Below are 23,223 nucleotides of genomic sequence, written 5' to 3'. Positions count from 1 at the left end.
GATGTACCAGAAAAAGAGTTGGGGCAGGGGGCCTGAATAGGACTGGAACAATGAATGTTCGACATATCTCACAAAAAGGCTAGCATAACTAGGACCCATGCGTGTACCCATAGCAACAGCTTTTATTTGAAGGAAGTGAGTGGAGTTGAAGGAGAAGTTGTTCAATGTGAGAACAAGTTCAGCCAAGTGGAGGAGGGTGGTGGTGGATGGGGACTGGTTGGGCCTCTGTTCAAGGAAGAAGCAAAGAGCCCTCAAACCATCCTGGTGGGGGATGGAGATGCAGACAGATTGGACGTCCATAGTGAAGAGGAGGCGGTTAGGGCCAGGAAACTGGAAATTGTCAAAATGACATAGGGTGTCAGAGTCACGGATGTAGGTGAGATGAGACTGGACCTGGGAGAAAAGATAGAGTCAAGATAGGAAGAAATAAGTTCAGTGGAGCAGAAACAGGCTGAAACAATGGGTCTGCTAAGATAGTCCTGTTTGTGGATTTTAGGATGGAGGTAGAAGCGGGTTGTCCAGGGTGGCGGGAACACGAGGTTGGAAGCTGTAGAGGGAAGATCTCCGGAGGAGATGAGATCAGTGACAGTCCTGTAGACAGTAGCTTGATGTTTGGTGGTGGGCTCATCGTCCAGGAGGAGGGAGGAAGAAGTGTCTGAGAGTTGGCACTCAGCACTTCCAAGGTAGAGGCCGGACAGCAACAGCACTCCGCTTGCCAGCAGGTTTTAAATCTGGGGCGTGTTTGGGGGCAGCAACCACTAGGTGGGGCACTACTGGCATATGCGCAGATGCAGCCTCATCAACTCAAACGTCATTTTCTATGACGTCACAGGCAGTTGCCAGTAACAAATATGGCGCTGATCAATTTGATCCAAAAGACGAAATAACCCCAAACCTCCTCAATGGAAGCGATTGCCTCCTTTTGCGATGTTCAATGGCGCCGCTTTTACGCAACATTTTCCGCGATACAAAATGTTCCCCATTCACAACACAGGAGACCAATGCGCAGGCGTACTGCTGAACAATGTTTGGAGCATGCGTAGTTCACGCATCTGCAGCTGGTAGGTGGATGGGGAGGCTTCACCCGGTGTAGGCCTCAACACTCCAATCAGAAGCGGTCGGTCCCGCATTTGCACCGAGCGGGGTTTCTCCCGTGAACAGGCTGGGTTAACGGCCGCCAGCTTTCCAGCTCTTTTGGAGGAACTAAGGATTAATACACTGAAACATCAAAGAGCAAAACTTTAAAGGAAATTTATCGCAGTTATAAAGGGGCCTGGGGGAGGGAGGAATCATTTGGCACAGGGCAGGAGGTCCCCCTTCCTGCACTCCCTGCTTCCACAAAGACTCCGCTTGGATTGGGCCACACCTGGGCAGGGCTGGCTCAAGGTGCAGGAAGCTGCTGGGCTGAGCTGTGGACTGGGAGGAGTGGGGGGTTTGATTGACAGGCCTGGGGAGGGGGATATCAGGGCAGGTACACACACTGCTCCCCCTTTTCCTCCTGGGATGTTTTCCTGGAGTTGTGTTGGTGAGTGTTTCTAAACTCTGTCTCCCTATCCCGATAATGTAGGTGGATTGTAGGTTGCTACGAGTGTTGGACTATATTGCCTCTCCTCATTCTTCCTCCTTCTCCCACTCCGAGTTCCAGACTGTAGGCTCTGGCAGCTCAATGTGTCTGAAACGTTAACTCTGCTTCAGTCTCCACAGATGCTGCCTGAGTTGAGTATTTCCAGCATTTTCTACTTTTATTTCAGACTTGCAGCATCTGCTTTTATTCTATTGCTCACAGAATTGAGGAGCTTCTGGATTTAACCCCGAATACTTTTGAGCCCAGTTGGGCACAACAATTTCCAATGTGAGACTGTCAGGGGAGACGAGATTGCCAAACAAACACCAACCACTCAATCTAAAAGAGTATTGTTTGAGTAACAAGTATTTCTGTAGAGGCTTTTAATCCATTTTACACAGACAGATGTTTTTACTTAAGTACACCAGATATTGCCAATCCCCAGTTGCCCATTGAGAAGGTGATGGTGGACTGCCTTCTTGAACTAGGGTACTGCCCCATCAAATACTTCCAGGACAGATTCGGGCATGTTTCTGATATCTTCCCTGGATGCTATCTTTCTAGGGGGCAATGTGCAGCAAAGCGAATGCACGACCATCCTGAGAATGTTGTGAATTAAAATCCTGCACTGACAGTGACGGATTTTGTAAACTCCTTTTACCGGCTTAAAAGGGGAGGATTTACACACGGCAAACTCAAGTCAAGACAAATGTTTGTCTCTTCTGAATTTCTAACCTGGGCAGACAGTGATGGCTTTTGTAAACTCCTTTTACAGGGTATTAGAAGGGCAGGATTTGCGGACGATAAACTCAAACCAAGCTTCACATCTTGATCTGATAGTCACTTGATTCGTCAAGACCGGAATATCATCGGCCTTTGAACGTTGAGGGAAAAAGGTTTGTTCTGTCTGTGAGAAAAGATTTCAGAGATCATTGTGACTGGAAAAGTACCGAGATACTCAATGCCCTGGTTAGACCACACCTGGAGTACTGTGTTCAGTTCTGGGCACCACCTCTTAGGAAGGATATATTGACTGTGGAGGGAGTGCAGTGTAGATTTACATGAATGATACCTGGACTCCAAGGGTTAAATTACAAGTTGTGATTATGCAAATGAGTCATAGAGTCATTACAGCACAGAAGGAAGACATTCAGCTTTTTGATTCCATGCCAGCTTTCTGTGGAGCAATCCAATCGGACCCATTCCCCCTGCTCTATCCCCATAGTGCTGCAGGTTTATTTCCCACAAGTATCCATCAAATTTCCTTTCGAATTCCTTGATCATCTCTACTTCCACCACCCTCTTAGGCAGCGGGTTCCAGGTCATTATCACTTGCTGTATAAACACAAGAAGTAGACCATACGGCCTGTCGAACCTGCTCTGCCATTCCACATGATCATGGCTGATCTTCGGCTTCAACTCCACTTTCCCGCCCACTGCCATATCTCTTGATATCTCCTGAGAGACCAAAGATCTGACTATCCCAGCCTTAAATATATTCAATGATGGTGCATCCACAACCCCCTGGGTAGAGAATTCCAAAGATTCGCAACCCTTTGAGTGAATAAATTTCTCCTCATCTCAGTCCTGAACGATCAGCCCCTTATCCAGAGACTGTGACCCCTGTTTTAGATTCCCGACCAGCAGAAACAATCTCTCAGCTTCTACCCCATCCAGCCTGTTCAGAATCTTATATGTTTCAATGAGATCGCCTCTCATTTATCTAAACTCCAGAGAATACAGGCCCAATTTATTCAGCCTCTCATCAAAGGACAAGCCCCTCATCCCAGGGACCAATTTAGTGAACCTTCGCTGTACTGCCTCCAATGCAAGTTTATCCTTTTTTAAATGTGGAGACCAAAACTGCACACAGTATTCCAGATGTGGTCTTACCAAAGCCCTATACAATTGTGGCAAGACTTCTTTATTCCTGTACTCCAATCCCCTTGTAATAAAGGACAACATGCCATTTGTGATCCTAATTGCTTGAATATACAATGGATGGTAGGACCCCAGGAAGTACCGAAGTTCAGAGGGACCTTGGTGTAATTGTCCATAGATCACTGAAGGCAGCAGCACAAGGAGATAAGGTGGTTAGGAAGGCATATGGGATACTTGCCTTTATTAGCCAAAGCATAGAATATAAGAGCAGGGAAGTTATGATGGAGCTGTATAAAACAATAGTTAGGCCATCACTGGAGTACTGTGTGCAGTTCTGGGCACCACACTATAGGAAGGATGTGATTGCACTGGAGAGGGTGCAGAGGAGATTCACCAGGATATTGCCTGTGTTGGAGCATTTCAGCTATGAAGAGAGACTGAAAAGGCTAGGGTTGTTTTCCTTAGAACAGAGAAGGATGAGGGGGGACATGATTGAGGTGTACAAATTTATGAGGGGCATTGATAGGTTAGATAGGAAGAGACTTTTTCCCTTAGCGGAGGGGTCAATAACCAGGGGGCATAGATTTAAGGTACGGGGCAGGAGGTTTAGAGGGGATTTGAAGAAAAGTTTTTCACCCAGAGGTTGGTTGGAATCTGGAACGCACTGCCTGAAGAGGTGGTAGAGGCAGGAACCCTCACAACATTTAAGAAGTTTATTGATTTATTTGTTTTTATTTAGAGATACAGCACTGAAACAGGCCCTTCAGCCCACCAAATCTGTGCCGACCATCAACCACCCATTTATACTAATCCTACATTAATCCCATATCTTACCACATCCCCACCTTCCCTCAATTCCCCTGCCACCTACCTACACTAGGGGCAATTTACAATGGCCAATTTACCGATCAACCTGCAAGTCTTTGGCTGTGGGAGGAAACCGGAGCACCCGGCAAAAACCCACGCGGTCACAGGGAAAACTTGCAAACTCCGCACAGGCAGTACCCAGAATTGAACCCGGGTCACTGGAGCTGTGAGGCTGCGGTGCTATTTAGATGAACACTTGAAATGCCACAGCATACAAGTCTACGGGCCAAGTGCTGGAAAATGGGACTAGAATAAAGAACAAAGAACAGTACAGCACAGGAACAGGCCATTCAGCCCTCCAAGCCTGCGCCGATCTTGATGCCTGCCTAAACTAAAACCTTCTGCACTTGTGGGGACCATATCCCTCTATTCCCATCCGATTCATGAATTTGTCAAGATGCCTCTTAAACGTCGCTATTGTACCTGCTTCCACCACCTCCCCCGGCAGCAAGTTCCAGGCACTCACCACCCTCTGTGTAAAGAACTTGCCTCGCACATCCCCTCTAAATTTTGCCCCTCTCACCTTAAGCCCATGTCCCCTAGTAACTGACTCTTCCACCCTGGGAAAAAGCTTCTGACTATCCACTCTGTCCATGCCGCTCATAACCTTGTAAACCTCTATCATGTCACCCCTCCACCTCCGTCGTTCCGGTGAAAACAATCCGAGTTTATCCAACCTCTTCTCATAGCTAATGCCCTCCAGACCAGGCAACATCCTGGTAAACCTCTTCTGTACCCTCTCCAAAGCCTCCACGCCCTTCTGGTAGTGTGGTGACCAGAATTGCACGCAATATTCTAAGTGTGGCCTAACTAAGGTTCTGTACAGCTGCAGCATGACTTGTCAATTTTTATACACTATCCCCCGACCGATGAAGGCAAGCGTTCCGTATGCCTTCTTGACTACCTTATCCACCTGCGTTGCCACTTTCAGTGACCTGTGGACCTGTACGCCCAGAGCTCTCTGCCTGTCAATACTCCTAAGGGTTCTGCCATTTACTGTATACTTCCCACCTGTACTAGATCTTCCAAAATGCATTATCTCACATTTGTCCGGATTAAACTCCATCTGCCATTTCTCCGCCCAAGTCTCCAACCGATTTATATGCTGCTGTATCCTCTGACAATCCTCATCACTATCCGCAACTCCTCCAACCTTTGTGTCGTCCGCAAACTTACGAATCAGACCAGTTACATTTTCCTCCAAATCATTTATATATACTACAAACAGCAAAGGTCCCATTCAGAAAAGCACCCTTCCACTGCTACCCTCTGTCTTCTATGACAGAGCCAGTTCTGTATCCATCTTGCCAGCTCACCTCTGATCTCGTGTGACTTCACCTTTTGTACCAGTCTGCCATGAGGGACCTTGTCAAAGGCTTTACTGAAGTCCATATAGATAACATCCACTGCCCTTCCTTCATCAATCATCTTCGTCACTCCTCAAAAAACTCAATCAAATTAGTGAGACACGACCTCCCCTTCACAAAACCATGATGCCTCTCGCTAATAAGTTCGTTTGTTTCCAAATGGGAGTAAATCCTGTCCCGAAGAATCCTCTCTAATAATTTCCCTACCACTGACGTAAGGCTCACCAGCCTATAATTTCCTGGATTATCCTTGCTACCCTTATTAAACAAAGGAACAACATTGGCTATTCTCCAGTCCTCTGCGACCTCACCTGTAGCCAATGAGGGTGTAAAGATTTCTGTCAAGGCCCCAGCAATTTCTTCCCTTGCCTCCCTCAGTATTCTGGGGTAGATCCCATCAGGCCCTGGGGACTTATCCACCTTAATGCTTTGCAAGACACCCAACACCTCCTCCTTTTTGATAATGAGATGACTGAGACTATCTACACTCCCTTCCCTAGGCTCATCATCCACCAAGTCCTTCTCCTTGGTGAATACTGATGCAAAGTACTCATTTAGTACCTTGCCCATTTCCTCTGGCTCCACACATAGATTCCCTTCTCTGTCCTTGAGTGGGCCAACCCTTTCCCTAGTTACCCTCTTGCGTATATACGTATAAAAAGCCTTGGGATTTTCCTTAATCCTGTTTGCCAATGTCTTTTCATGATCCCTTTTAACCCTCCTGACTCCTTGCTTAAGTTCCTTCCTACTGTCTTAATATTCCTCAAGGAATTCGTCTGTTCCCTGCCTTCCAGCCCTTCCAAATACTTCCTTTTTCTTTTTGACTAGGCTCACAATATCCCGCGTTATCCAAGGTTCCCGAAACTTGCCAAACTTATATTTCTTCCTCACAGGAACATGCCGGTCCTGGATTCTAATCAACTGACGTTTGAAAGCCTCCCACATGTCAGATGTTGATTTACCCTCAAACAGCTGCCCCCAATCTAAACTCTTCAGTTCCTGCCTAATATTGTTATAATTAGTCTTCCCCCAATTTAGCACCTTCACCCGAGGACTACTCTTATCCTTCTCCACAAGTACCTTAAAACTTATGGAATTATGGTCACTGTTCCCGAAATGATCCCCTACTGTAACTTCGACCACCTGGCTGGGCTCATTCCCCAATACCAGGTCCAGTACGGCCCCATCCCTAGTTGGACTATCTACATATTGTTTCAAGAAGCCCTCCTGGATGCTCCTTACAAATTCTGCCCCATCCAAGCCCTTAGCACTAAGTGAGTCCCAGTCAATATAGGGGAAGTTAAAATCACCCACCACTACAGCCCTGTTACCTTTACATCTTTCCAAAATCTGTCTACATATCTCCTCCTCTACCTCCCGCTGGCTGTTGGGAGGCCTGTAGAAAACCCCCAACATCGTGACTGCACCCTTCCTATTCCTGAGCTCCACCCATATTGCCTCGCTGCATGACCCCTCCGAGGTGTCCTCCCACAGTACAGCTGTGATATTCTCCTTAACCAGTAATGCAACTCCCCCACCCCTTTTACATCCTCCTCTATCCCGCCTGAAGCTTCTAAATCCTGGAACATTTAGCTGCCAATCCTGTCCTTCCCTCAACCAAGTCTCTGTAATAGCAACAACATCATAGTTCCAAGTACTAATCCAAGCTCTAAGTTCATCTGCCTTACCTGTTATACTTCTTGCATTGAAACAAATGCACTTCAGACCACCGGTCCCGCTGTGCTCAGCAACATCTCCCTGCCTGCTCTTCCTCTTAGTCTTACTGGCCTTATTTACTAGTTCCCCCTCATTTATTTCACTTGCTGTCCTACTGCTTTGGTTCCCACCCCCCTGCCACACTAGTTTAAACCCTCCCGAGTGACGCTAGCAAACCTCGCAGCCAGGATATTTGTGCCCCTCCAGTTTAGATGCAACCCGTCCTTCTTGTCCAAGTCCCATCTGTCCCTGAAGAGATCCCAATGGTCCAGATAGGGCGGCACAGTGGCGCAGTGGTTAGCAGCCTCACAGCTCCAGCGATCCGGGTTCAATTCCGGGTACTGCCTGTGTGGAGTTTGCAAGTTCTCCCTGTGTCTGCGTGGGTTTCCTCCGGGTGCTCCGGTTTCCTCCCACATACCAAAAGACTTGCAGGTTGATAGGTAAATTGGCCATTAGAAATTGCCCCTAGTATAGGTAGGTGGTAGGGAAATATATAGGGATAGGTGGGGATGTGATCGGAATATGGGATTAGTGTAGGATTAGTGTAAACGGGTGGTTGATGGTCGGCACAGACTCGGTGGGCCGAAGGGCCTGTTTCAGTGCTGTATCTCTCTAAACTCTGAACTAAATATCTGAAACCCTCCCTTCTGCACCAGCTGTTCAGCCATGTGTTTAGCTGCACTATCTTCCTATTTCTAGCCTCACTGGCACGTGGCACAGGGAGTAATCCCGAGATTACAACCCTAGAGGTCCTGTCTTTTAACTTTCTACCTAACTCCCTAAACTCCCCCTGCAGGACCTCGTCACTCTTCCTGCCAATGTCGTTGGTACCGATGTGTACCACAACCTCTGGCTGTTCACCCTCCCCCTTCAGAATGCCACCTGTCCGTTCAGAGACATCCTTGACCCTGGCACCAGGGAGGTGCCACACCATCCTGGAGTCTCTTTCACGTCCACAGAAGCGCCTATCTGTGCCCGACTATAGAGTCCCCTATAACTATTGCTCTTCTGCGCTAGTTAGGTGCTTGATGGCCAGCACAGACACGATGGGCCAAAGGGCCTGTTTCTGTGCTGTTCTATGACTCTGTATCCTCCCCATAGCTTACCTTTCCACCTACCTTTGCATCATCAGCAAACTTAGATACATTATTCTCTGTTTAAAAAAAAAACTTTTTCCTCATTCCCCCGTATTGCTTGCCCAAAACCTTAATCTGTGCCCTTAGTCCTTCTCCAGTCAGCTAATGGGGACAGTTTTTCTTTGTCTACCTTATCTAAACCTGTCATAATTTTGAACACATGTATCAGATCTCCTCTCAATCTCCTTTGCTCCAAGGTCAAAAACCCCAACTTCTCCAACCTGCAACCTCTCAGGACCTTCATACTTCCTAAAGTGTGATGACAAGAACGGGACGCAATACCTAAACAGAGGCCTAACCAGAGCTTTATAAAGGTTAAGCATAACTTCTCTGTTTTTGCATTCAATACTTCTCATTCTGGAGCCCAAATTCCCAAATGCTTTGCCAACTACTCCGTCAATATGTCCTGCCACTTTCAATGATCTGTACACATGTATCCACAGGTCCATCTGTTCCCGCACACTCTTTAGCACTGTGTCATTAAGTATATATTGCCTTTTCCTATTCCTTCTGCTAGAATGCATCACCTCAATATGAAGGTTGTATTCCTGGAATTTAGATGATTAAGCAGTGATTTAATCAAATTTTCAAGATTTTAATTGAAACTGATAGGGTAGATAGAGATAAATTATTTTCAGTCGTTGGGGAATCGAGCATTAAAGGGCATAGTCTAAAAGGTAGAGCCAGACCTTTCTTTAATGCACCTTGGGGGCCTGAAAACCTCAGCATTAATCCACCCCTTGGCAATGTAAACCTGAGCATTAATCCACCCCTGGGGTCTGTGAACCCGAGCATTAAACCACCCCTGGGGCCTGTGAACCCGGGCCTTAATCCACCCCTGGGGCCTGTGAACCCGAGCCTTAATCCAGCCCTGGGGCCTGTGAACCCGAGCCTTAATCCACCCCTGGGGCCTGTGAACCCGAGCAGTAATCCACCCCTGGGGCCTGTGAACCCGAGCCTTAATCCACCCCTGGGGCCTGTGAACCTGAGCCTTAATCCACCCCTGGGGCCTGTGAACCCGAGCAGTAATCCAGCCCTGGGGCCTGTGAACCCGAGCCTTAATCCAACCCTGGGGCCTGTGAACCTGAGTAGTAATCCACCCCTGGGGCCTGTGAACCCGAGCCTTATTCCACCCCTGGGGCCTGTGAACCTGAGCAGTAATCCAGCCCTGGGGCCTGTGAACCCGAGCATTAATCCACCCCTGGGGCCTATGAACCTGAGCAGTAATCCAGCCCTGGGGCCTGTGAACCCAAGCATTAATCCAGCCCTGGGGCCTGTGAACCTGAGCAGTAATCCAGCCCTGGGGCCTGTGAACCCGAGCCTTATTCCACCCCTGGGGCCTGTGAACCCGAGCAGTAATCCAGCCCTGGGGCCTGTGAACCCGAGCCTTAATCCACCCCTGGGGCCTGTGAACCTGAGTAGTAATCCACCCCTGGGGCCTGTGAACCCGAGCCTTAATCCACCGCTGGGGCCTGTGAACCTGAGCAGTAATCCACCCCTGGGGCCTGTGAACCCGAGCCTTAATCCAGCCCTGGGGCCTGTGAACCCGAGCCTTAATCCAGCCCTGGGGCCTGTGAACCCGAGCATTAATCCACCCCTGGGGCCTATGAACCTGAGCAGTAATCCAGCCCTGGGGCCTGTGAACCCGAGCATTAATCCAGCCCTGGGGCCTGTGAACCTGAGCATTAATCCAGCCCTGGGGCCTGTGAACCCGAGCATTAATCCAGCCCTGGGGCCTGTGAACCCGAGCATTAATCCACCCCTGGGGCCTGTGAACCCGAGCATTAATCCAGCTCTGGGGCCTGTGAACCTGAGCATTTATCCACCCCGGGCCCTGTGAACCTGAGCCTTAATCCACCCCTGGGTCTGTGAACCCGAGCCTTAATCCACCCCTGGGTCTGTGAACCTGAGCCTTAATCCACCCCTGGGTCTGTGTCCCGAGCATTAATCCACCACGGACCCTGTAAACCCGAGCATTAATCCACCACTAGGCCCAATATTCCTGAGCATGTCAGCCGTGGCTCAGTAGGTAGCCGTCTTGCCTTTGAGTCACAGGGTTCTGCGTTCAAGCCCCACTCCAGAGCTTGAGCACAAAAATCAAGGCTGACACTCCAGTGAAGTACTGAGGGGGTGCTGCACTATCAGCGATGTTACCTTTGGGGTGGCACAGTGGCGCAGTGGTTAGCACTGCAGCCTCACAGCTCCAGCGACCCGGGTTCGGTTCTGGGTACTGCCTGTGTGGAGTTTGCAAGTTCTCCCTGTGTCGGTGCTCCGGTTTCCTCCCACAGCCAAAGACTTGCAGGTTGATACATAAATTTGCCATTGTAAATTGCCCCTAGTGTCGGTAGGTGATAGGAGAATGGTGGGGATGTGGTAGGGAATATGGGATTAATGTAGGATTAGTATAAATGGGTGGTTGTTGGTCGGCACAGACTCGGTGGGCCGAAGGGCATGTTTCAGTGCTGTATCTCTCAATGACTATGACTCTATTAATCCACTCCCGGGATGTGAACCCGGGCATTAATCCACACCTGAATCCTGTGAACCTGAGCATTAATCCACCCCAGTCCCTGTAAACCCAAACATTAATCCACCCCAGGCATTTAGGCTTCGAAATTAATCCACCCCTTTTTAAAAAATTATTTATTCTCGGGTTGTAGGCGTCACTGGCCAGGCCAGCATTTATTGCCCATTCCTAATTGCCCTTGAGAAGGTGGTGGTGAGCTGCCTTCTTAAACCGCTGCAGTCCATGTGGGGTAGGTATACCCACAGTGAGGAAGGGAGTTCCAGGATTTTGACCCAGCGACAGTGAAAGAACGGCGATTATAGTTCCATGTTAGGAAAGTATGTGGCTTGGAGAGGAACTTGCAGGTGGTGGTGTTCCCATGCATCTGCTGTCCTTGTCCTTCTAGGTGGTAGAGGTCACAGGTTTGGAAGGTGGTGTCTAGGAGCCTTAGGGCCTTGCTACAGTGCATCTTGTAGATGGTGCACACTGCTGCCACTGCGCAACTGTGGTGGAGGGAGTGAATGTTTGTGGATGGGGTGCCAATCAAGTGGGCTGCTTTGTTCTTGATGGTGTTGAGCTTCTTGAGTGTTGTTGGAGCTGCACCCATCCAGGCAAGTGGCGAGTATTCCATCACACTCCTGACTTGTGCCTTGTAGATGATGGACAGGCTTTGGGGAGTTAGGAGGTGAGTTACTGCCACAGGATTCCCAGCCTCTGACCTGCTCTTGTAGCGAATGGTATTTATATGGCTACTCCAGTTCAGTTTCTGGTCAGTGGTAGCCCCCAGGATGTTGATAGTGGGGGGATTCAGCGATGGAAATGCCGTTTCTCTTTTGTTGGAAATGGGGTCATTGCCTGGCACTTGTGTGGTACGAATGTTACTTGCCACTTATCAGCCCAAGCCTGGATATTGTCCAGGTCTTGCTGCATTTCTCCACGGACTGCTTCAGTATCTGAGGAGTCACGAATGGTGCTGAACATTGTGCAATCATCAGCGGACATCTCCACTTCTGACCTTATGATTGAAGGAAGGTCATTGATGAAGCAGCTGAAGATGGTTGTGCCTGGGACACTACCCTGAGGAACTCCTGCAGTGATGTCCTGGAGCTGTGATGATTGATCGCCAACAACCACAACCATCTCTGTTTGTGCTCAGTATGACTCCAACCAACGGAGAGTTTTCCCCGATTCCCATTGACTTCAGTTTTGCTGGGGCTCCTTGATGCCATACTCAGTCAAATGCTGCCTTGATGTCAAGGGCAGTCACTCTCACCTCACCTCTTGAGTTTAGCTCTTTTGTCCATGTTTGAACCAAGGTTGCAATGAGGTCAGGAGCTGAGTGGCCCTGGCAGAACCCAAACTGAGCATCAGTGAGCAGGTTATTGCTGAGCAAGTGCCGCTGATAGCACTGTCGCCAACACGTTCCATCACTTTACTGATGATTGAGAGTAGACTGATGGGGCGGTAATTGGCCGGGTTTGATTTGTCCTGCTTTTTATGTACAGGACATACCTGGGCAATTTTCACATTGCTGGGTAGATGCCAGCGTTGTTGCTGTACTGGAACAGCTTGGCTAGGGGTGTAGCAAGTTCTTGAGCACAGATCTTCAGTACTATTGCCAGAATTATGTCAGGACCCATAGCCTTTGCAGTATCCAGTGGCTTCAGTCGTGTCTTGATATCACTCGGAGTGCATTGAATTGGCTAAAGACTGGCATCTGTGATGCTGGGGACTTCAGGAAGAAGCCAAGATGGATCAACCACTCAGCACTCCTGGCTGAAGATTGTTGCAAATGCTTCAGCCTTATCTTTTGCACTATTGTGCTGGGCTCCCCCATCATTGAGGATGGGGAGCCACTCCTCCAGTTAGTTGTTTAATTGTGCACCACCATTCACAACTGGATGTGGCAGGACTGCAGAGCTTAGATCTGATCCGTTGGTCGTGGAATCGCTTAGCTCTGTCTATCGCATGCTGCTTATGCTGTTTGGCATGCAAGTAGTCTTGGCTTGTAGCTTCACCAGGTTGACACTTCATTTTGATGTACGGCTGGTGCTGCTCCTGGCATGCCCTGCTGCAGTCTTCATTGAACCAGGGTTAGACTCCTGGCTTGATGGTGATGGTAGAGTGGCAGATATGCCGGGCCATAAGGTTACAGATTGTGGTTGAGTACATTTCTGCTGCTGCTGATGGCCCACAACGCCTCATGGATGCCCAGTTTTGCGTTGCTAGATCTGTTCGAAATCTACCCCATTTAGCATGGTGGTAGTGCCCATAACACGATGGGGGGGCATCTTCAATGTGAAGACAGGAGTTTGTCTCTACAAGGACTGTGTGGTGGTCACTCCTACCAATACTATCATGGACAGATGCATCTGCGGCAGGCAGATTGGTGAGGACAAGTTCAAGTATATTTTTCCCTCTTGTTGGTTCCCTCACCACCTGCTGCAGACCCAGCCTAGTAGCTATGTCCTTTAGCACTTGGCCAGCTTGGTCAGTAGTTGGGATACTGAGCCACTCTTGGTGATGGATATTGCAGTCCCCCACTCAGAGTACATTCTGCGCCCTTGCCACCCTCAGTTTCTTCCAAGTGGTGTTTAACATGGAGGAGTACTGACTCATCAGCCAAGGAGGGTGGCGGTAGGTGGTAATCAACAGGAGGTTTCCGTGCCCATTTTGACCTGATGCCATGAGACTTCATGGGGTCTGGAGTCGATGATGAGGATTCCCAGAGCAACTCCCTCCCGACTGTACACCACTGTACCGCCACCTCTGCTGGGTCTGTCCTGCTGGTGGGACAGGACATACCCAGGGATGGTGATGGCGGTGCCTGGGACGTTGTCGGGTATGATTCTGTGAGTATGACTATGTCAGGCTGTTGCTTGACTAGTCTGTGGGACAGCTCTCCCAACTTTGGCACAAGCCTCCAAATGTTAGTACGGAGGACTTTTCAGGGTCGACAGGGCTGGGTCTGCCATTGTCTTTTCCAGTGCCTAGGGTCAATGCCGGGTAGTCCATCCTGTTTCATTCCTTATTGACTTTGTAGCAGTTAGATACAACTGAGTGGCTTGCGAGGCCATTTCAGAGGGCAGTTCAGAGTCAACCACATGCTGGCCAGATCAGGATAGCAGATTTCCTTCCCTAAAAGACATTAGAGAACCAGGTGGGTTTTTACTAAATCGACAATGATTTCATGACCATCATTAGACTAGCTTTTTAATTCCAGGTATTTTTTTTATGAATGGAATTCAGAGTGCACCTTCTGATGGGTGGGGTTCGAACCCATGTCCCCAGGGCAATACCCTGGGTCTCTGGGGTACTAGTCCAGTGACAGTTCTACTATGCCACCTCCTTCCCTGCTGTGTATACACAGAATTACAGCTCAGAAGCTGGCCATGTCTGATGTTTATTGTCCACATGAGCCTACTCCCATCTAACTACCTCCTCCCACCCTACCCCCACATATCCCTCTCTTCCCTTCTCCCTCATAAATGTATTGAGCCTCCCCTTAAACGGATCATTGCTATCTGCTTCAACCACTCCATGTCGTAGCGAGTTCCACATTCTCACCACTGTGAGTAGAGGAATTCCTCCTAAATTCTCTATTTGACCTGTTAATTTTTGTCTTATATTGCTGTCCCCTTGTTCTGACTCACCGATAATTTTAAAGACCTCTATCAGATCGCCTCCTAGCCTTCTCTTTTCCAGAGAAAGGAGCCCCAGCCTGCTCAATCTTGCTTAGCATCCTCTCTGTGACATCTTTGCACATCTATTCTGCACTTTCTTCACTGCTTACTAACATACGAATATACAAATTAGGAACTGAAATAGGCCACTCGACCCTCTTGCCTGCTCCGCCATTCAACAAGATCATGGCTGATCTGATTCCACATTCCCGCCTACCCTGATAACCGTTCACCCTCTTGCTTATCAAGGATCTATCTACTTTGCCTTAAAAGCATTCAACGACTCTGCTTCCACTGCCTTTTGAGGAAGAGAGTTCCAAAGACTTATGACCCTCAAAAAAAATTTCTCCTCACCTCTGTCTTAAATGGGTGACCCCTTATTTTTAAACAGCGACCCCTAGTTCTAGAATCTCCCACAAGGGGAAACATCCTTTCCAAATCCATCTGTCAAGACCCCTCAGGATCTTATTTGTTTCAATATCCTTTTTTTAATATGGACAAACAGGAAACTGCTCACAATCCTTCTAAGTGAGGTTCTCTATAAATTTAACATTCTCTCCCTGCTGTTGCAGTGTATTCCTCTAGAAAAGAACGTCAGCTCTTTCTCTGCTCTCTTATCGACTTGTGTTACTCCTTTTAGTGATTTATGTGAGTCTGTTCCCAGATCTCTCTGCTCCCTTCCTCCCATTTAATTTCTTATATTCTAATCAATAACTGGCCTCCTTATTCCTGCTCTCAAAATGAACCAGCTCACATTTCACTATGTTGAACTTCATTTCCCATTTATCTGTCCAGTTTGCCAGCCTGTTTATATTTTCCTGGATTTCAGTGCAGTCCTCCACATTATTTGTTCTACCACCCACTTTGGTGTCATCTGCAAATTATGAAAACATCCCTCTAATTTCCAAAAGACCAGAGGACCCATTGTACTTGGCACCATAGTTGATGGCCCAGGCACTTGAGTATCTGTCTAATTCATTTAATAATTTCATTCACTGTCTCTTCGGCCCCGATCTCCATGGGATGTCATGAAAATAATCATCCATTCAATAATTGGAGCTTTCAATGGTGGAGTGTTTACCCAGAACTTCCTGTGGGTCAAAAAGCCCCCTATCAATGACTATTTTCACAAGTTTTCACTTGTTAGTCAGAGACCCATTTGGGAGAATTCCTGCTACGTTCAGGATTCAATTTAATCCAATAAGGGTGACTTGTCCATGACTACAGCAAACCACTATGGGTTTTATATTATTATGGGTACAGGTATATGCTGGTTATAAGTATAGCGGATTTATTAAGTATTTTATATTCAGTGCAATGAAGTAATACTTAACAAAGACAATAGTCACAGTCTGTTCCTCAGAACCTCGGTGGTAGCCCTCCAAGTGACTGTAGCACAGTCTCTCTTTCTCTTGCTGTGTTCTGCTGACTGAAGATTCTCTTCTTTCTTTCTCTAGATTTTTCGTGCTGCTTCTCATGTTAATAGCTGTTCTTTTATACCCTTAAAGTTTAATCGATTAAGGCCAAATAATTGAGAGAAAAACCGATGAAGAGTTCTATTCATTACAGTTGTTATCTTTTTGAACAGTATGAATTTGTACAGAAATGGATCCTTTTTTAGCCAGGTTAATGAATGTTATCAGGGTTGCATTATTTTTTCTGCTGACTTTGTGTCACAGTGACGTACAAAATTCTACTGACGCTGAACTTCTTACAAGCTTAAAACTTAGTTTTTAAGCTTCAATTAAATTTAAAATAAATTAAATTAAATTAAAGCACATTCTTTCCAGCATGATTCTTAATACATTAATTTGATTAATACAAGACACAAAAATGACTTCTTTGGTCACGTGTTGGTATTAAGATGGCTTACTTGATCTTGTTAAGCAATGTCATAGTAAAAGATCCACTGGGAAACAGTGATCATAATACCATTGAATTTCATGTTAAGTTTGAAAGTGACACATTTCAATCACAAACAAGAATCTTAAACAAAGCCAATTACGAAGATATGAGGGGAGAACTGGCTAAGGTTAATTGGAAGGTCTGGCGGTAAATGAACAGTGGAAACATTTATAGAAACAATTCAAAATGTTCAATAAAAGTACATTCCATTCAAAAACAAAAACGCGTCCAGAAAGACTCATCCATGGCAAGTTAAGGAGAGTATTAGACTAAAAGAAGAGGCTTAAAATGTTGCAAAAAATAGTAGTAAATCTGAGGATTGGGAATGTTTTAGAAACCAGCAAAGGGCCACTAAAAAGTTGATAAAAAGGGAAAAAATAAAATGAGAATAAACTAGCCAGCAATATAAAACAGATTGTAAGAGCTTTTATAAATACATAAAAAGGAAGAGAGTAGCTAAAGTAGATGTTGGTCCCTTAGAGGCCGAGACAGGAGAAATCATCATGGGGAATGAGGAAATGGCAGAGGCATTGATACATCGAAAATAGGAGCAGGAGTAGGCCATTCGGCCCCTCGAGCCTGCTCCACCATTCATTAGGATCATGGCTGATCATCCAACTCAATAACCTGTTCCCACTTTCCCCCCATATTTCTTTGATCCCTTTCGCCCCAAGAGCGATATCTAACTCCTTCTTGAAAACATACAATGTTTTGGCCTCAACTGCTTTCGGCGGTAGCAAATTCCACAGGCTCAGCACTCTGGGTGAAGAAATTTCTCCTCATCTCAGTTCTGAAAGGTTTACCCCATATCCTTAGACTATGACCCCTGGTTCTGGACTCACCCACCATCGGGAACATCCTTCCTGCATCTACCCTGTCAAGTCCTGTTAGAATTTTATAGGTTTCTATGAGATTCCCTCTCACTCTTCTGAACTCCAGCGAATATAATCCTAACCGACTCAATCTCTCCTCATACGTCAGTCCCACCGTTCCAGGAATCAGTCTGGTAAACCTTCGCTGCACTTTGTGTCTGTCTTCACAAGTTCCATACCAGAAATAGGCAGTAACCTAGGGGCTAGAAAGAGTGAGGAAATTAAGGATATTGATATCAATTGAGAAAACGTATTGGAGAAACCTGAGGGACTAAAATCTGACAAGTCCCTGGACCAGATGGCCTACATCCTCGGTTTCTAAAAGAGATAGTTGCAGCGATAGTGGATGTGCTGGCTTTGATTTTCCAGAATTCCTTAGATTCAGGAATGGTCCCGTCAGATTGGAAGTTGGCAAATGTTACGCTGCTTTTCAAGAAAGGAGGCAGAGAGAACATGAGGAACTACAGGCCAGTTAGCCTGACATCAGTCATTGGGAAGATGCTGGAAACTATTATTAAGGAAGTCTTAACATTGAGTGGCACAGTGGTATGAGTGGCGCAGTGGTTAGCACCACAGCCTCACTGCTGCAGCGACCCGGGTTCAGTTCTGGGTGGTGCCTGTGAGGAGTTTGCAATTTCTCCCTGTGACCGCGTGGGTTTCCGCCGGGTGCTCCGGTTTCCTCCCACAGCCAAAGACTTGCAGGTTGATAGGTAAATTGGCCATTATAAATTGCCCCTAGTGTAGGTAGGTGGTAGGAGAATGGTGGGGATGTGGTAGGGAATATGGGATTAATGTAGGATTAGTATAAATGGGTGGTTGTTGGTCGGCACAGACTCAGTGGGCCGAAGGGCCTGCTTCAGTGCTGTATCTCTCTATGACTCTATTGTACTTGGAGAAGCATAGTATGATGTCATGCTAGGCCCCCACCTGTAAAGAATGAGGCACATTAATTTTGTCATGAACATTGATATTAAACTGTTACTGGAGTGAAGAAAGAACTTGTTCAACAGATCAGCCATGGCTGGAAAAGACATTTGCATATTAACAGACGGTAATTGGAAGCACAAAGGACCATTCCCTGACACATTCAACACACAATGGACCTTGATCACCAGGTATTGTGTGTAAGAGGAGCATTCCAGAGACTGCTAAGGTGATGCAACCCAAGGCGTGGTCAGACTAACCTGCTTGGCAACCTGGGTTTTTCTGAATCGTACAAACAGTTTGAACTCAGAGTGTTTGTTTGCTCCTGGACTGAAAAGATCCCTCCTGTCTACTCCCATCTCTTTCTCACAAGTCTCTAAATCCACTGAAGACCATGAACCACAAGAGCGAAAAGTCTCCAACAGCAAACATTGACAGGATGCAGAGCTGGGCTGAGAAGTGTCAGATGGAGTTCAACCTGGAAAAGTGTGAAGTGATTCATTTTGGAAGGTCGAATTTGAATGCAGAATAGAGGCTTAAAGACAGGATTCTTGGCAGTGTGGAGGAACAGAGGGATCTTGGGGTCCATGTCCATTGATCGCTCAAAGTTGCCACCCAAGTTGATAGGGTTGTTAAGAAAGCGTATGGGGTGTTGGCTTTCATTAACAGGGGGATTGAGTTTAAGAGCCGCGAGGTTATGCTGCAGCTCTATAAGGCCCTGGTTAGACCACACTTGGAATATTGTGTTCGGTTCTGGTCGCCTCATTATAGAAAGGATGTGAAAGCTTTAGAGAGGGTGCAGAGGAGATTTACCAGGATGCTGCCTGGACTGGAGGGCATGTCTTACAAAGAAAGGTTGAAGGAGCTAGGGCTTTTCTCATTGGAGTGAAGAAGGATGAGAGGTGACTTGATAGAGGGGTACAAGATGATGAGAGGCATAGATAGAGTGGATAGCCAGAGACTTTTTCCTAGGGTGGAAAGGGCTATCACCAGGGGGCATAATTTTAAGGTGATTGGAGGAAGGTTTCGGGGAGATGTCAGAGGTAGGTTCTTTACACAGAGAGTGGTGGGTGCGTGGAATGTGCTGCCAGCGGTGGTAGTAGAAGCAGATACATCAGGGACATTTAAGCGACTCTTGGATAGGCACATGGATGATAGTAGTATGAAGGGTATGTAGGCTCCTAGAGTAGGTTAAAGGTTCGGCACAACATCGTGGGCCGAAGGGCCTGCACTGTGCTGTACTGTTCTATGTTCAAACAAGGTTTAAGATGAATACTGGGCCCCAACGAAAAGCAAGATCTACCTACAATCAAAGACTCTACAGTGATCTCGAAGAACCGTAACAAAAAGTCTTCAGATATTGCCTCAAAATTTTCCACTTTATTTTTCTTCTTTTTTCTGTCTCTATTTGCATGTGTGCATCGTGTATGTAGGCTAGCATGGGCACGTCGTGTATCTTTAGGCATTAACCGAATTAGAGTTTTAAGTTTAATAAATTTCAACTTTTTTTCTTTAAACCTAAGAAAGCCTGTTTGTGCTGGTTTCTTTGCCTTATAATTGGGAAGCGGTGAACAGGGATTCGCCAAGGATGGTTAAAATTAAACCCTGTTCCGGTAAGACCAGGTGAAGGTTCAGAGGGACCCCTGGACACCTTTCTCACCTGGTCGCAAGAATTAGAACAAGTCAGCATGGTTTTACTAAAGGGAGATCCTGTTTGACAAATTTATTAAGAGTTTTTTGAGGATGTAGCTAGTAGGGTAGATAAAGGGGAACCAGTAGATGTAGTAGACCTGGATTTTCAAAAGGCATTCGATAAAGTGCCACATAAAAGATTAAGAGGCAAGATAAGGGCTCATGGTATTGGGGGTAATATATTAGCATGGGATAGAGGACTGGTTAACAGACAGGAAGCAAAGAGTGGGCATAAATGGGGTATTTTCAAGTTGGCAGGCAGTGAATAGTGGGGTGCAGCAAGGATCAGTGCTGGGGCCTCAACTATTTACATTCTATATTAATGACTTGGATGAAGAGAACGAGAGTAATGTATCTAAGTTTGCTGATGATACAAAGCTCAGTGGAAAGGTAAGCTGCTGGGAGGATGTAGAAAGGCTGCAAAGAGATATAGACAGGTTAGGTGAGTGGGCAACAAGATAACAAATGGAGTATAATGTAGGGAAGTGTGAAGTTGTTCACTTTGGTCTTAAAAATAGAAAAGCAAAATTTTTTTTAAAAGATGCGAAACTGCTATGTGTTGATGTTCAGAGGGACTTGTGGGTACTGGTACAAGAAATGCACAAAGTTGACATGCAGGTGCAGCAGGCTATTAGGAAGGCAAGTGACATGTTGGCCTTTATTGCAAGGGGATTTGAGTACAAGAATAAAGAAGTCTTACTAAAATTGTACAGGGTTTTGTTGAAACTGTGCCTGGAATACTGTGTGCAGTTTTGGTCTCCACATTTAAGAGAGAATATACTTGCACTGGAGGCGGTGCAGCGAAGATTTACTAAATTGGTCCCTAGGGTGAGGGGGTTGTCCTATGATGAGAGGCTGAGTAAATTGGGCCTATATTCTCTGGAGTTTAGAAGAATAAGAGGAAATCTAATTGAGACATAAAAGATTCTGAAAGGGCTTGATAGGGTGGAGGCTGAGATTGTTCCCACTAGTCAGGGAACGGGGACACAGTCTCAGGATAAGGGGTCAATCATTCAGGACTGAGATGAGGAGAAATTACTTCACTCAAAGGGTTGTGAATCTTTGGAATTCTCTACCCCAGAGGGTTGTGGATGCTCCATCATTGAATATATTTAAGGCTGAGATAGATAGATTTTTGATCTCGCAGGGAATCAAGGGATTTGGGGAGCGGGCAGGAAAGTGGAATTGAAGCCCAAGATCAGCCATGATCGTATTGAATGGCGGAGCAGGCCCGATGGGCCATATGGTCTACTTCTGCTCCTATTTCTTGTGTGAGTTATTACGGAGGATACAGTGTGAAAATGGTCAAGTTAAGGATTCAATTCCCCATCAGAACTGGAAACTCATTGACATTCACACTGGGGAGAGGCTGTTCACCTACTCAGAGTGTGGGAAAGGATTCACTCGGTTATCCAACCTCACCGAACACAAACGTTTTGACACTGATAGACCTTTTAAATGTTCTGATTGTGTTAGCTTTAAAAGCTATCTGCTGACACACCAGCGCGTTCACACTGGGGAGAGGCCGTTCTCCTGTTTTGTATGTGGAAAGGGATTCACTCGGTCATCTCGCCTGCTGACACACCAACACATTCACAAATGACTGCAGGGGTTGTATTCTGCTATTAGTGCTGCTGTTAATCACATCCAGGACTGAACCATGTTCCTTCTGACAGTGGGGTTTATTTCAGTTGACAATCCCTGTAACTGGGCTGGAGTTTAATATTCCAGATGTATGGCAAATAAATCAGCTTTGCATCAATCACAGTGTTCAAGTCCTTGATTTCTCTGAGATACAAGGAGACTGATGTCCCCTGTTATCAACTGTTCCATTTTTGGCCTTTTCTCCTTTGTTGATGGAAGACTTGTATCTGTATCGTGACTTTGACAAAATCTGGATGTCCCACAGTGTATTACAGCTAATGAAGTTCTTCTGATGTGTACTCAGTGCTCTTGGCAGCTGTGACTCAGTGGGTAGCACTCTCACCTCTGAGTCAGAAGAAAGCACTAAAAGCACAAAAATTGGGGCGGCACAGTGGCGTAGTGGTTAGCATCGCAGCCTCACAGCTCCAGAGACCCGGGTTCGGTTCTGGGTACTGCCTTTGCGGAGTTTGCAAGTTCTCCCTGTGACCCCGTGGGTTTCCTCCGGGTGCTCTGGTTTCCTCCCGCATGCCAAAGACTTGTGGGTTGATAGGTAAATTGGCCATTGTAAATTGCCCCAAGTGTAGGTAGGTGGGGATGTGAGAGGGGAAAAATGGGATTAATGTAGGATTAGTATAAGTGGGTGGTTGACAGGCAGCACAGACTCGGTGGGCCGAAGGGCCTGTTTCAGTGCTGTATCTCTCTCTATGACTAAAGCTGACACTCCAGTGCAGTACTGAGGGAGTGCTGCACGGTCAGAGGTGCTGTCTTTCAGATGAAGCATGAAGCCAACCCTGTCTTCCCCCTCAGGTGGATGTAAAAGATCCCATGGTACTATTTCAAAGAAGAGCAGGGGAGTTATCCCCGGTGTCCTGGCCAATATTTATCCCTTCATCAACTTCAGTAAAACAGATGTTCTGGTCATTATGACATTGCTGTTTGTGGGATCTTGCTGTGTGCAAATTGGCTGCTGTGTTTCCTACATTACAAAGTGACGACACTTCAAAAATACTTCATTAGCTATAAAATGCTTTGGAACATCATGAGGTCATTAAAGGTGCTATATAAATGCAAGTCCTTCTTATAATGTCAGAAATAGGGCATAAAATGTGCACTGCAAAGTCCCAGAAATATGATACTATGACCACATAATCTTTTTTAGTGATGTCGGTTGACGGATAAATATTGGCAGCACCAGGGAGAACACCCCTGCTCTTCAAAATAACTTTATGGGACTGTTTGTGTCAACTGAGAACAGATGGGGTCTTGGTTGAAGGTCCCATCTGCAAGACAGGACTTCGCAGAGTGCAGCAACCCCTTTGTACTGCATTGGAATATCAGCCTAGATTTTGTGCTCAAGTCTCTGGATGTGGATTTGAATGCACAACCGACTGACTCAGATGAGAATGTAAACTGTGAGCCATGAATAACACCTCATCAGTTACTCTAGATTATTTCAGTTCTCAGAC

General features: G+C 46.6%; 1 pseudogene; it reads left to right on the top strand.

Annotated features, from left to right (window-relative positions):
- Positions 1 to 869: 869 nt before the first annotated feature.
- LOC137381538 (zinc finger protein 208-like) overlaps positions 870 to 23,223 on the top strand; it is an 84,337-nt pseudogene continuing 61,983 nt past the window's right edge.

This window comes from Heterodontus francisci, chromosome 22 (assembly GCF_036365525.1).
Source record: "Heterodontus francisci isolate sHetFra1 chromosome 22, sHetFra1.hap1, whole genome shotgun sequence".
NCBI classification, from domain to species: Eukaryota; Metazoa; Chordata; class Chondrichthyes; order Heterodontiformes; family Heterodontidae; genus Heterodontus; species Heterodontus francisci.
The sequence above is the reverse complement of the archived record's forward strand: the minus strand, read 5'-3'. Positions and strand labels throughout refer to the sequence as shown.